This window comes from Camelus ferus, chromosome 6 (assembly GCF_009834535.1).
Source record: "Camelus ferus isolate YT-003-E chromosome 6, BCGSAC_Cfer_1.0, whole genome shotgun sequence".
Lineage (NCBI taxonomy): Eukaryota > Metazoa > Chordata > Mammalia > Artiodactyla > Camelidae > Camelus > Camelus ferus.
This window is the reverse complement of record NC_045701.1, coordinates 91,736,546-91,751,875: the sequence shown is the minus strand read 5'-3', so window position 1 is coordinate 91,751,875 and position 15,330 is coordinate 91,736,546. Positions and strand designations below refer to the sequence as shown.

General features: G+C 42.6%; 1 protein-coding gene across 2 annotated transcripts in view; it reads right to left on the bottom strand.

Annotated features, from left to right (window-relative positions):
- The window catches only part of TRAF3 (TNF receptor associated factor 3), a 105,727-nt gene that overhangs the window by 53,672 nt on the left and 36,725 nt on the right, over nucleotides 1-15,330 (bottom strand). The gene's annotated exons all lie outside the window — the stretch shown is intronic.

Sequence of the window (15,330 nt, the reverse complement as noted above, 5' to 3'; positions counted from 1 at the left end):
GCTAGATTATTAGGTAAGTATTCAACTTTGCCACATAAAGCCAAACAAACTACTTCCCAAAGCAGTTGTAACAACTTATACTCCCAACCAGAAGGATATGAGAGAGTGTCTGTTGCTCAACTTTTCAACAAGACTTGTCAGGCTTTTAAATTCTTGCTAACTGAATAGCTATGCAGTGGTAGCCTGAGAATTCTTTATAACGTACAATTTTATAACTATTATGGAGAAAAATTCATGAAATTTTACACCTGACAACTGCTGCAGTGAAGATTTAATTTTGCAGGCAGGCATTTGTTCTCTTTTCCAATGGTCACTGTGTTCCATTCTCAGTCTGCCAGCTTCCAGAGACACTGGTTCCAAACCCCAAGCACAAGGGGACAGGTATCAGTGCGGACTGGCCCATAAGAGCATCCCATTCCTGGGCCAGAGCTGCTTCATCTCTGAGAGCACACGACCCAAGTCAAAATGAATGGAGTCTTTTCTTCCTTCTCTGGGAGTTAAGGAGATCCTCACTCTTTCCCAAAGAACTTGAACATGAGCACATAGATCTGGCTACTCGAAGGAAGGAGGCTGTCTGAGAACAGAGCAGTCGTGGAGGACGACGCTGGGGAAGAAACTGACTACCTTCGGCTCTTAAATTAGTGATCAGTAAGTCCCCTTTTGCTTTTAACAGCTAATGTCCAGTTACATCAGAAAGAGCCCTCACTGTTAAATCACTTATTATAAAGCATGGGTTTTAATCTACTCAGTAAGCCACACAGGTCAATTAAAGTAACATACAGCAGTAGAAACACACACACATACAATCTCAGTATTTTTTCATTCACAGTTTGTAATTCAAAACAGTTTATCACCCAGACTTGGACTATAGTTCTTGCTAAGTGGCAAGTTAATTCTGAATGTTTCTTTGGCAAGAGAACTAAAAATCAAAAGCTATAATTTATTTGTCCTTATCTGCTATAAACACTTCACTAATTATACTATCCCTATTGAGTTTTATAACAAAGTTATGATAACCTCATATAATAAATAAAGATGTGTTTCCTGATTTATTCTGAGGAAATATCTGGGGAAGACTGGAATTATTTCTTCCTTGAAAGTCTTGTGGGATTTAACAAGGAAGCCATCTGTGCCTTAAAATTTTAAACTACTGATTCTATTTTTTTTATTTGTTATAGGACTAGTTAAGATTTTCTATTTTTTCTGCAGCTACTTTTAGAAAGTTACATTTTAAAAGAAATTTATCTCACTTAAATTTTCAAATTTCCTGACATGATGCTATTTCTAATAATGGTTTTTGATTTTTTTAATCCTCTACTGACTCCAAGGAGCCTCGTTTTTTTTGTTCCACTGGTTGTGTCTCCTTTTTTTCCCCTTATCAGTCTCACCAAAGATATGTCAATTTTACTAGACTATTCAAGGAACCAGTTTTTGACTTTGTTGATCTTTCTATTGCAAATTTCCCATTTGATTAATTTTGCTATTTTTATTATTTTCTTTCTTTGGGCTTTTTTTTTTTTTTTTTGCTATTTTTTCTTATTTGTAATTAGAATGATGCTTAGCCTGCTAATTTTCAGCTTTTCTACTTTTCTAAAGCTACAAGTCTCCCACCGTGTACAGGTTTGGCTGTATTCTACAAGCTCTGACATTAGTGTTTTAATTTTGATCCAGTCAGTTAAAAACATTTTTTAACTTCCACTATGTCATCTTCTTAGACCAATGAGATTTTTTAAATATCCCTTTATTTTTAATTTTACAATTTTATAATTATCTTTTTGCTCCTGATATACATACAGCTCAACTCCACTGAGATTAGAGATTATAATCTGTATTATCGTAATCTTTGAAATGCATTGTACCATGCCCACCAGTACTGGTCAATTTTTATAAATGTCCTATGTGGGCCTGAAAATAAAGTATATGTTGTAGTTTTTAGATGGAATGTTACTTATATTTACATCAGACCAAGGGTATTTATATTGATCCAATTTAAAATCCATCTGTGCTTAAAGTTTTTTCTTTTGGTCTGCTTATTCTTATCAATTACTGAGATGTGTTGAAATTTCCACTACAACTGTCAATTTGTCTATTTTTCCTTGTACTTGTGTCCATCTCTACTTTGTATATTCTGAAGTCATATTATTAGGTTTATCCACTTGGAATTACTGTGATTTCCTTTTGAAATGAACCTCCTTATCATTACAAACTGTGCAGACCGCCTGTTGGCCAGCTCACGTCTGCCTCCTGGGCACAAAGCTGGATCATGCTTCCCAGCCTCCACTGCAGTTAAGTCCAGTTACACGACCTGGGCTCTGCCGCATGGAATGCACGCGGAAGCAAAGTATAGCACCTTTAGGCCAAGCCCACGAACACCTGCAGACTCTACACACCCCTCCTCCAAACACAGAGGATCCTGCAGAGTATTCCAAGTCGTAGGAGATGGTAGAGTCACAGGCAGAAGAAACTGAATTCCAAACCACCATTTGGGAAGCAATCTGCTAACTAGGGCTACCTGAACTGGACTCTGTGGGAGTAAGAGATAAACTTGTGTATAGTGAGTGGCTGACTGCTTTGTTACCGGAACTAGTTACCTGCTGTATTAAGTGAAACGACACTTACTATTTCTGGTACTGCTTTTCTGCCTAAAAGTACATTTTGTCTGACACACATACAATCTTGTCTTTGGCTAGAGTCTGCACAGTTTGCTTTTTCAACATTTGTCTTTCAACATTTCTTATTCCTCATGTTTTCAGTGGGTCTCTTATAAACAGTATACAGCTGGATCTTTTTTAAAAATCTTAATTGATATCCTTATCTTTTAATTGGAACATTTAGTCTATTTACATTGGAAGTAATTATTCATATTTAGATTTAATTCTACAATTTTACCAGGAGCTTTCAATTTGCCTTCTTTGGGATTATTCATCATTATTCTACTCCCCGTTCCCCCATAATCTGGAAGTTACATATTTCTATGTAATATGTACATAGAAAAAGAGTTTCTACTCTTTTGGTAATTACTTTGGAAATGATAACGTACAGGTTCTTATCAAGGTGCAATGTCAGTAATTTTACCTTTCCTCTGGATGTAAGGACCTTAAAACTTTCACTCCATTTATCGTATTTCCAACTTATATTCTACCGTTGTGCGTGTATGCATGTCATTCCTGTTTTATACAGTATTCACTCATTTTTATTAGATACAGGGTTCTTTCCTTCAGTGTGTTGAAGCTATTACTCCAAGTCTCCGGCTTTCACTGCTGGTGCTGAGAAGTCCGCCTGCCCTTCCTTTCTAGGAAATCATGTGTCTCTCTGTATGCTTGGGGGTAGATTTCTTTTGCTGTTGTTGCTGTTTGTTGTTTTGGGAGGGTGGTTTGGGGGTGAGGGAGGAAGCAGGGGGTGGATTTCTTTTTACTTATCCTGCCAGTCATTTGTTGAACATCCTAGATGTGTGGTTTGGCTTCTTTCACGGTTTGTGGAAAATTTTCAGCCACTGTCTCTTGGAGCATGGCTTGTGCACCGTCCTCTCGCCAGGCCAGAGCTCACTGCTCCCTGCATCTCCGGCCTTTCCTCGTGCATCCACATTCCCATCTCTGTGCTTCATTCTTGTTTCTCCTTTTCTGGTCTAGTACTACGGTGGGTTACATCAACTGATTTTCCGATGTTAAACCAACTTTCATTCCTGAGATTAAACCTCACTGGATCATTATGTAATATCCCTTTTATATTCTGCCTAGTGGATTCTATGTGCTAAAATTGACCGGGGATTTTGTGTGGAGGACGAGTATTACTTGGTGTTTTCCTTTATTACAATGTCTTTGTCTGGCTTTGCTTTCCGGGCAGTGTTAGCCTTACAGAGTAAGGCAGGAGGCATCTCTTCCTCTTCTATTTTCTGAACAAGTTTTTGTCAGATTAGTGCTCTTTCTTCTTTAAGTGTTTAATACAAGGTTGAGCCTGGAGTTTTCTCTGAGGTCAGGGTTTTAGCTACAAATTCAACTTCTTCAATAAATACATAGTTATGCGGGTTATACATTTGTTCTTGAGCGAGCTTTGGTGGTTTATGTTTCTCAAGGGGTTTGTTCATTTTATTCAGGCTGTCGAATTTATTAGCATAAAATTATTCACAGTATTCCTTATTGCCCTCTCAATGTCTGTAAGATCTGTAATGATCCTCTCTTATATCCCTGATATATTTCTTTCTTCCTCACTCACGAGATTTTTCCAGATATGATACATACCTTTAATTTATCGCTGCTTACCTTCAAATAACATTACACCATCTGAGCTACAGCAACACCACCCTTCCATCCTCTGTGCTCTTTATTTACCTCTACAAGTACTGTAAGTCCCACAATACATTGCTATTTTTGCTTTAAATGGTCAATTTTTCTAAAAAAAGATTAAAGAGTATTTACCAACCTACTGAGCATTTCTGGCTCTTTTCACTCCTGTGTAAAGATTTCCACCTGGGGTCATTTTCCTTCCACTTGAACTTCCTTTAAAATTTCCTGCAGTACAGTTGTGTTGACAATAAATTCTGTCACAGCTTTTCTTGGCCTAGAAATTTTTATTTCACTTTTATCTTGAAAGATATTTTCACTGGGTATAGAATTCTAAACTGACAGGCTTTTTCCTTTGGGTACTTTAAAGACTACACTGTCTTCTGAGCGGCACAAGTTCTGACCAGAGTCCGCTGGTTTACCTTTGCTCCCCTGCAACGTGCCTTCTTGTCTTCTCACCGCTTTCCAGACTTTTTTCTCTTTATCACTGTTTTTTCAGCAGTTGGATGATGTGGTTCCCTGGTAGGATTTTCTTCGTTTATTCTGTTCAGGGTTTTGAGCTATGTGGTTTGCAGTCTTCATCACACGTGGACAGTTTCAGCCACTTCTTCAAATGCTGTTTCCATTCTCTCTTCTTCTGGAACTCCAGTTACACATATCTTAAAACAGTTCATCTGTCTCACAGGTCACTAATGCTCTGTTGCTTTGTTCAGTCTTCTTCGTTCTTTGTGCTGTATTTTGGATAGTTTCTATGGCTATGTCTTGAAGTTCAGTGATTTTTTTCTTCCATAGTGCTAATTTGCTATTAATCTCTCTACTGCATCTTTCATTTCAGATACTGTATTTTTCATCTCTAGAAGTCCTATTTCAGTCTTTTTCATATCTTTCACTCATTATGCTTGTTTTCCGTGTGAATATATGCGATTTATTTATAACAGTCATTTTAATGTCCTTGCCTGCTAATTCCATCACCTCTGTTACTTCTGGGTTTCTGCTGATTGATTTTCCTCCTGGTTAACATCACATTTTCTTGCTTCTTTGTACACTCGATTTTATTAGACGCTGAACACTGAAAATATTTTTACATTGCTGGGTTCTGGATTTTACTGTATCCTTTTAAATATAGTTAGGTTTTTGTTCTGGCAATGCAGTTAAGCTACTTGGAATCAGTTAGGGCAGGTCTGCAGTAGTCCTTTAGTCCAGGGCTAATTCAGCCCCATTATCAAGGTGATACCCTGCTGAGGAATCTACCTTATGCCTTAAATGAAAAAGGTGCTCTGAATCCACCCTAAGAAAAATTTAAAAAACAAGCCTTAAAAGGATCTAACCGGTGCCATCCAGGTTGGTCGGAACAAAAACTATCTCAGTCCAGTGTGAAGTTCAAAAATTGTTGCGTTTGCTCCTTTCTGGTGGTCTTTTTCCTGGCTTGAAGGTGTTTCGCTCCTACATGTGTAGATCAGTACTCAGCGCACATCTCAAGGGGGTCCTTCTGCAGATCTCGGGAGCTCTCTAAGGAGATCCCTCCCATGGCCTGAGGACCAAATCCAATCTGCTACTGTTTTTATAAATAAAGTTTTATTGGCACACACCCATGGCCATTCATTTACATACTAGTATGAAATCAGCGACAGACAATGGTGGAGTTGACGGCTGTGCCAGAGACCGGACAGTCTGCAAAGCCTGAGATATCACTATCTGGCCCTTTATAGAAACGGTTGGTTTACCCCTGCTCTAGAGAATAAGCTGGAATAATTGTAGGGCTCATTTCACTTGTTCACTTTATTTCAGGGAACACAATCCTGACCTGCCTGTTGACCAGTGTCTGAAAACTACTGTTTCATACATTCTGTCTGGTTTTCAAGTTGTTTAAGATGGCAGTCAGGTTTGGGACTAGGGTGAGGGGAATGAGGCTCCTGCCTCAGGTACAAATTTTCAGGGAGTGGCAAAAAACTCAGTACTAGGGATAAAATCAAAATTAATCCAAAAAATTCATGAGAAAAAAACACTAAAATTTTAAATAACGATAGTGTCAGTGACAGTGCTGAGTCAAGCCATACTGGAGCTGAGGCAATAGGAGAATCCATAATACCAATCCTGACCTTATTTAAAACTTGATTTTTTTTTCCATCACGGAATTTTTCTGCATCAAATTTGATTTTTTTCAAACACTGCATTAAAATGTTAATAATCTCAATCACTGAGCTTTCTGATGCACCCTTAAATTCAGCACCTGAGGTAAGTGCGTCCCTCACCTCACCCTAGTCCCAGCGGAAAGTAAATCGCGTCCTTGTTATCCCACCATGGGGGAAACGGAAGACTCCAGGGAGAACTTTCTCACTAAGCACAATCACACTAATATGATATAAGGGCAAGAGTTTAAAATGCTTTCTTTTTCAGAGATATTTTAGAAAATGCGTCAATGTGAAACCTTATGCTCTAATTACTTCTACTTGCAACTAACACTCTTATACGTACACATTCCCATGTACATCCATTTTGAAGCCAGGAAAGTACTATAAGAGTATCAACACTTATAATTACTTAACAACTACATGCACATAAAGGTATTATGACTCTAAAACAATACTGTAATTACATAATATCCGGTTGATACACTTCCATTACGAGGTATAACAGAACAGCCATCTACAGCAATGGCTCCCAAGTCAATTTACTGATTGGTGAGAGTAAGAATCTAGTCTCTGAATATATTAGTTCAATTAAAAGCAAATCAGCCAACAAAATTCCTTCCAGATTCCACAGGATTGCCATCCTTCTGGAGTTAGCCAGCTCATTTCCTAAGGATTCACAACTCCTACTCCTCTCTGATGAACAGAGTAGAAAAACACAAACACGGGACAAACAAAAGGACCATCTCATCTACATGAGAATTAAAGAACTTCTACACATAAGCCATTTTCTACACATTCCCTACATGGTTTATTTCATTTTCTAAGACAGAGATGTAGAAAAATGTTTTCAAATGTGATGACCAAAAAGAGCTTTTTTCTTAATTAAAAATTTTATGGTTTTCAGTTTGGTGGAGAAACAAAGACTAGGAAATTAAATGTTATATTTTTAAAAATAGTCTAGAATTCCTGAAACTCAAATTAATTTGCAGACACCATTCAAATTCATGAAGCAGCCTCATACACCCCCTCCCCCATCTGCCCTAGCTGTGGGGGTGAGTCTACCCCACCCCCTGGCTCAGCTGCCCTCCCCTGTCAAGACCCGGAGGGTGGGCTTGCAAACTCTGCTCTGTCTGTCCGTCCGTGCCCTCTTTCCTGTGTTTATGCTCCTTATCTCCCACTCCCTCCACGTCCTGCCAAACACTTCATCCTTGAGACCACATCCAAGTGTCTTAAAATCTCCAAGTTACACTGAACTCTCAGTTCTTCACTAACTCTAGGGCAGGGATCAGGACCTCTGCAGTCTCCCCAGCACACCAGGCACACTTGGTAAACACTTGCTTTCCGTGGAATTAAACTCCTTTTAATTAAAGTGGACTTAAGCTTACATCTGTCAGGGAAGCCTCCCTTCCCAGTGAAAGCGACCCCCCTCAAACCCTGCTCTGCACTGCCGACGCCCCTCCTAACAGTGACAGCCCTGCACTGGCCCTGCAGCTTCTCTGCCCACTGACGGCGAGCCTTCTGAAAACAAACGTGCATCTTCTTCACGTCTGTCCTCAGCTCCTGAAAGCGCCCAGCGCACAGCAAGCACCCAGCGCCCGTCAGTCCCAGTTGTTGCTAACTTAATCCTGCAGGTGCTCACTCATTCCTCATGACTCTGCCACTGCTATTCTCCTTCCCTCCATTATAGACACGAGGAAACTGAGGCCCAAAGATTCAGCAACTGCTCCGTGTCACACATTAGCAAGCGGCACAACGGTCTGCCCTCAAACGCATGTTCCTAGCGACCGCATCTGTTATCAGATAGTGACTGCACCAACAAAGGCGTGCTCACTGACTTACAGTCTCATGAGAATCAGTAAGATTTATGCTGTAAAACTGGATTTGCCACTTGTACGCTCAAATCATCTTTAAAAGGTTATCCAACGGTCCAAATTCCCTTGGACTATTGAGGAACTAAGAACATGACCTTTAGCAACTTGCCCAAAGTCACTAGGACTGAATCCAGGTCTCCAGGACCAGCGTGCCCTTGGAGGCACCTGTAAATTCAAACCATGGGCATCACCTAATGCCCTAGCAAGAAGCAAATTACACATCTCAAAGTTCCCAAGACATCAATGACGCCTAACAGATGTATTTGTCCCTTCTTAAAACCAAGCATCTTTTTCCATTGTTTTTCATTTCTGCACTGACATCTCCAGAGTTTATTTATTCCCTTAGGACTAACATAGGACATTCAGAACCAGATGCACCAAATAGAGCACATTTAGCTCAACCAAGTAAGGCCATTTCTGACTTTAACGAAGACACTGAGGTCTTAGGCTAAAATAAATTTTCTCACATCATTTAAATAATTATTTGCTTTGTTTCTTGTTACTTTAATATGAGAACTGACTAGAATTATTTTGCTTACTTTTGAAAAACATTATCCAAATGGACACAAACAAGGAGGAAAGGAGCTGGTTAAAGAGTGAAATGGCTACCCCACACTACTGGGTAACAGTCAAAGCTGTTCTTGAGTGACACAGCCATGGTTTGGAATTACAAGGCAACGGCGAGTTTGGTTGGTTTCTGGCATTGCGATGGTTTCTCTGATGTCTCAGCTCACCTAGAACCATGGGCAAACATCCACTGCCACTGCACACTTACTTCAGTCCTAAAATACAACCTGTCGGACATATGTTCACAGATAGAGCCACGCTGAAAATTTAAGGTATCTGGTATAATATTTCTATAATCTCTTTCAATTTAATATTCTTCACGCCACATAAACTCTCTAGAATAAATCTACTTCCTAATCAGTTGTGGCCCCTTTTGCTAAAATCGCTAGACCCACCAGTACAAAGTTTCCTACATGGCATACAATGGAGCACATTATTTTAACTTAGGGTTGTGCAAAAATATGAAACCTTTCCAGGTCACCTTGAAATTTTTATCTAATCGGTCTTTCAAATAAACTCTATTCTGCAATGTTGGCTTTTGCTTAATATAGTTATGATTCACTGCAGTTTACTCTGAATTTAAATAGAGATTTGTTATGCAACATCAAATCTCTTAGGTTTCCCCTACAATTAATCAATATTTTGAACATAAAATATTCTACTGTCAGCACTTTTTTATATGAATAAAATGGCTACGTTAATAAAATTTTCTACTGGAGTAAGAATATGAATCTTTATTTGGAGGTTAGAGCCGTGCTACTGGATGATGCCAGGACAGAGTGCCCAGGAGAAGGGCAGGCAATGGGCCCCTCCCTGGGGCGCCCACAGCTCCCCACGCACACAGCCCCTGGCTGGGTCCAGGTGATCCAGGGCAGCCGGGACAAAAGCCAGGCTTGATTGACCGCAGGGTCCATCTCCCTCCACTCTCACAGGCACCTGGTAAATATTTCTGAATGACAGCACTGCCCCCCCCCCCCACCCGGCAGCTGTCACGAGGTAAATAAAAGAGAACTACCTATAAATTAAAGTATCAAAAGCACTGGGGCAGGTTTCACTAGTTTCTCAAAACTACCTCACTCTCCTCAAAAATCTCTATCCTTGAACTAGAAGGACCCATTTAAATTCGCTGCCCCTCACACCGTATTTGTCCACTTACGTGAAAACCTTGAGGAAAGAGCAGAAGGAAGGACCCAAACACAGTCCTCTACTCTTAGCAGTGTCCAACTCCCCGGAGGAGGGAGAGAGCAGAGGCATTCAACCATTCGAAAACACAGGAAGTTAGTAATGGAAAAAGGATTTCTTGGTTGAATCAGAAAATATCTGAAAACTTCCAAGGCAGTCCTACAAAGGAAAGGGTGGATGCAGCTCTGACACCCTCCTTAGAGGCAGGCTCTGGTACCCCGTCTCACTCAAGTGCAAGGAGCCGGGGACCAGGAAGACAGGGCCCTCCCAGGGCCCACCTACGGGACGGGACACAGAACTCCGGTGTGCGCGCACATGACGCGAAAACTGCAGGGAAGCACGTGGCGAAGGCATCGGTGATGCCCCTTCGTGTGGTGCAGGGAAGGCCCCCCTGGGGAGAGGGTGCTTAACCCATAAGCTGAAGGAGCAGTAGAAATTAACTATCTCTGAAACTCAGATTTACAAGTTATAAACAGGTAAATGCAATAAAAAAACTCAAGTGTTTAAAAAGTGGCTCATACTGAACATCAATTCAATATCTCATTTTATAGATTATACAGGAAAAAATCCCATTATGATTCTAGGTTATCAAACTTTCTACCATACTTCTGCTTGATTTTAGTGTGTACACATACGTATATGCAATTAGTGTACATGCATTTATATATATAATTAGTATGCAACACACACACACACACACATACACTAACATATATTTAGCACAAGGATGTTAAGTACATATACACATATGATCATACGCTATATTGACAAATTAGTGATTGATAAATATTAACTGGATGAGTGGGTTGCTGGCCAGAATGTAGAAAATGTGTTTGTTAAAAAGATAGTTTTCTTCTCACACTCTTTTCCAAGCAACACACTAAATCTCCATAGCAATTTACTTCTATGCATTAAATTACATTTCAAAAATATCTTTATCTTTATTAAAGGTGATACAGGAGCTGTTTTTTAACAACTCATAACAGAAGCCTTGTTCTAAATTAATATTATAAACAGAATTTTTAGATGAGCAAATCTGAGCGTAGAAAATGAATCTGCTCTACAAGTGGAGCTGCAAGTTGTAATAAACCACACCACTCGTGATGATGAATGATGAAACCATCCAGCATTATCAGACATTTTCAAAATCCCAGGCAGAAGGAAAAGGGAAGCAATGTTCCAGGAACTGCGTGGGTTTTGACTTCAGGGTCCAAGTTAAGAATGATTCCTATACTCTGGGCAACCAACAAGAACCATGTCTAGGGTTGGAGGGAGAAGGTCACCCCAGGAAAGGGCAGTGGACAGCCCCGGGAGGCTGGACAGGAGCCCACAGACCTGGGCTCTGACACCCATCTCTGCACCCCGGAGTGGATTTCAGTGAAACAGAGGCTTGGTGGGGAGGGACTGAAGGAAACAATCTTTTGAGGTTCTAACATTGTGACAATCTATGTCTTCAATAATCTAGAATATCAAAGAGGTCCTTCTTCACAGCATAGCAACCCTGAGCCCCATCCTAGCTCCTTCTTTGCAAACTGCGCATTCCGGGACAATTTCAATGCAATAAAGGAGTCAACTCAGAAAACAGAAGTCACCTCGTTACGTAGATGTCCGATGGCTGAACACAAGCTGCAAGAGAAGCACGTAAAAGGGGTGCTTCCTCCAATCGGAGGGTCTGAGGACCTGTGCAAAATAATCCTAGTTAATGAATTTGCCTGTGAAATGCCATTCTGTAAGATTTGTAGGCAAGTGTGAAAATCTGTCATTTTTAACTGAGTATCATTTTTTGACAAGTCAGAACACTTTCCTCCTTTAATTAGAGTAATTTTTATTCTTCTAAGCCAAAGAACAATTTTAATGAGATTATATTGTTGAATTCATTTGTAGTTTATCATAAGCCTCTAATACCAGTGCTGATGCACTGACCATGAATGAGTGAACACTCTTCATCCAGACTTCAATGTGCTGAACGGTCCAAGAATATGTTGGTTTTCTCCTCCAGGGTTTTATCTCATCTAAACTTCCTGGGAAACTGAACACCTTGCTGTTGCTACGGCACTTGCTTTACAGGCCTGATTATTAGATTCTTAGGTAAGGCATCTAGGTTACACGATTCCTTATATTAAAAAAACCAGTGTCTCCCAAGACCTAAAAGTAGAAATTTTCTCCACCTGAAAGGTTACTTCTAAGAATCCTGATGCAGCTCCCTCTCGAGGGGTAATTTAATCTCACTGAAGTGGAACAGCACTGTGGCCCTGGGCTCTTCGTGCGGGGCCAAAGGGAAGACTGCATTCTCCATCTGTTCTCACCGTTGCAGATTTTCCCACACTTTGCCAGGTGCCTCCTGAGCAGTGGGATCCAGGAGCTACCGGACCTGCCCAGGGGCCTTATTCCTTCTCCATCACCTCCGCCCGCCATCCCCAAACCTGTGACAGCCCTATCGCTTTCAGGGACTCCAAAGTCACTCAGGCATTTCTGACTTCCTGCCATGTACTGAGTCCGAGGGCCAACACAGAGAACCCTGCCTGCTCCCCTCCGGGAGCCCTCAGTGCAGGGTAGCAGCAGGGGCCCAGGGCTGTAAGGATGCCCCAACTGCCTGTAACCCGAGCAGGAGACAGGCAGCGCTGCATCAGGACGGAAGGCTAGGTGGGCACACAGGTGGATTCATCCACGCCAGGGCGGGCAAACTGCAGCCCAGCGTTCTGTAACTAGTTTTACAGAATACAGCCACGCCCAGTGGTTTACACATTGCCTACAATGGCAGTGACTTGGGACTGGCCCTCAAAGCCTAAAACATTTATTATCTGGCTCTTCACGGAAAAAGGGTGCTGAGCCCGGCAGAGGTGTCAGCAGTCTCTTCCTCTTCAGGCCGTGCCTTTGCTTCCGCGCAGGTCAACTTTTGCTTGTGCACGTGCAGAGATGGAACAGCGCCCAGGGGACGGCGGACAGGAGCCCAAGCTCGGTACGTGTGGTGGGGAGGGTGTGCAGGCCCACACGCATCTGAATTTGCCCCCTGCTCACTAAACACCCTTGTGTTCCATTCTCATCTGACAGGGAGGCCTGCCCAGAGATGTCCTTCCTATTTGTAGCACGGTCCCTGTCCCTCAGACACTCTCCTTACTTCTCCCTCCATGGAAACCCAGCTCAGACTCCATGAGAGCTCCCGCGCCCGGAGCAGACGTGTGAAGCACTGCAGCCAAACCCAGCTCAGCCCGCCAGGTGCCCTGCTTCACGCTCCAATCTGGACTCACGCATCAGCACGCACGGCCTGGGCGCCCACCAGGGCCTAGACCCACGGCATCACAGCTTACCATAACGCACAGTAATCCTGACCTTTAGTTTGTATTTATCCATTGAGTAAATTAGATTAAGAATCTGACTATCATTTTGAGGTGACAAAAATTGTTCCGGATGCACCACTGGGAATATACTGAAAACTACTGAACAGGGTAGAGTTTATGTTATGCAAATTATCTCAAAAAAGCTGTTATTAAATTTTTTTCTAAGGTTAATTATTTTTTAAAAACACTAATTTCTTATGCTTTTTACCTACCCCTAGCATGTCGTAAGAGGCCATACTTAACATGGGCGAATGACAACACAGGACCGCAGTAACCAGGCTTCCTAATGAACTACCCCAAAGCAGGATGGCACAAACCACCACTTGGCACCTTCACAGCTTCTGTGGGTTGGGGGTTTGGACTGGGCACAGTGTTGACAACACATCTCCGCTCCACAGTGCCGGGGCCCCAGCTGGAAAGTGAGAGGAGCCAGAATCGCCCGCCAGGCCACTCGCTCATGTGCAGGTGGCTGTGACTGGGGCCTGGGGATGGCCGGCTGCCTGTGTGCCTCCTGCGTGGGTTAGCTGGCCTTCTTCACAGCGTGGCAGCTGGCTGTCCCAGGAGCCAGTATCCCACCAAGAGAAACCAGACCAAAACTGGACCTTCTTTTACGACCTAGCTTGGACGTCACCCGGCACCACCCCTGCCACACTCCTGGGGGAGGCAGGTCACAAACCTGGCCCAGGCTCACAGAGAAGGAACAGAGACCCCAGCTCCTGGCCAAAGCCCCCTCAAGAGAGAGCACACAGCACGGGAGATAACCATGGCGGCCATTTAGGAAAATGCAATGTTACCCCTGTGATAAAATCCCAATCTTGTTGAAGACCGGCAAATTAAAAATCTGTATTAACCGGCATATGGCCTATCAATTTGTATTTCAAGCTTTGTAAGCTGAACCTCTTGTTACTTACAATGAATTGTAACTTGTCAGCAGCACCCAGTATCACTATGTTGTTCTGCCTTAGTAAATACAGTGTTGTGACCTTGATTCAATGGCTGATGATTCAGGGTCACCCCGGTGACCACGGGGCACTGAGCTTCTCTGGAGAATGCTGCAGACAGGTGGGAGTGCAGCGGTTTGGGCAGAATTTATCCCAACACTTGGGCCCTGGTGCCCCAGGCACCACTGTCTCAGCACAGCGCACAGCCTGGGGGCAGAGAATGGGCCCTCCTCCACCCCAACCCGAGGCCTCCAGCTCCGTAAGTGATGGAAGAAAGAAGGCATTCTTAACATTATAAACTAGAGAGCTCTACTCTGCCTGTTACGGCAGGCCTCTTTTTGATACAGGAAAGCAAGACTAGTGAACTGACAGCAGACCTCTTCTGTCAGGAAAGCGATGCTTAGGAGCACAGAGAGCCAGGTCTGATCCCAGACCTGCTTCTGACCTGCTTTGGGACCTTAACCAAGTGGCATCACTTCTTTGGGCCTCAGTTTCCTCATCTGTAAAATAAAGGGGCTGAATTAGAGGAAGATTCTTAACTGAGGCCTGTAGGTGAGTCACTGCGATATGCCCACTGATGGCAGCCTGAAACTCTCCTTCAGGCTTAAGGCTTAAACTGTATGATCTGAATGCTTACTAACAAAGAGAACTGAGTCTACGTGAGGGTGAACGTTCTCCGGGAGCCTGGCCGGGCCTCCTCTTAGGAGCCGTGGCCTCAGACCTCAGGCCCCCAGGCAGCAGGCTGGCTAATGCCTTTTCCCAAACACTAACAACAGATATTTCATCCCATGCAAGCAAGATAGCAGTACAGTTTAAACACACAAGGGAAACTGGTCTTCAAACAAACTACGCTACACGTTTCCAACAAACAGCAAACACTCCTTTGGTCATGAAGGTAAGAGGCCTCTGTTTATTATTCTCACAAGTTTGACATTTTGAACATGGATCTTTCGATCTTCGGTCTCCGTCTCCAATACCAACCGTCATGATTTCCTGGAATCAGAAGCGGGCAGCGCGGC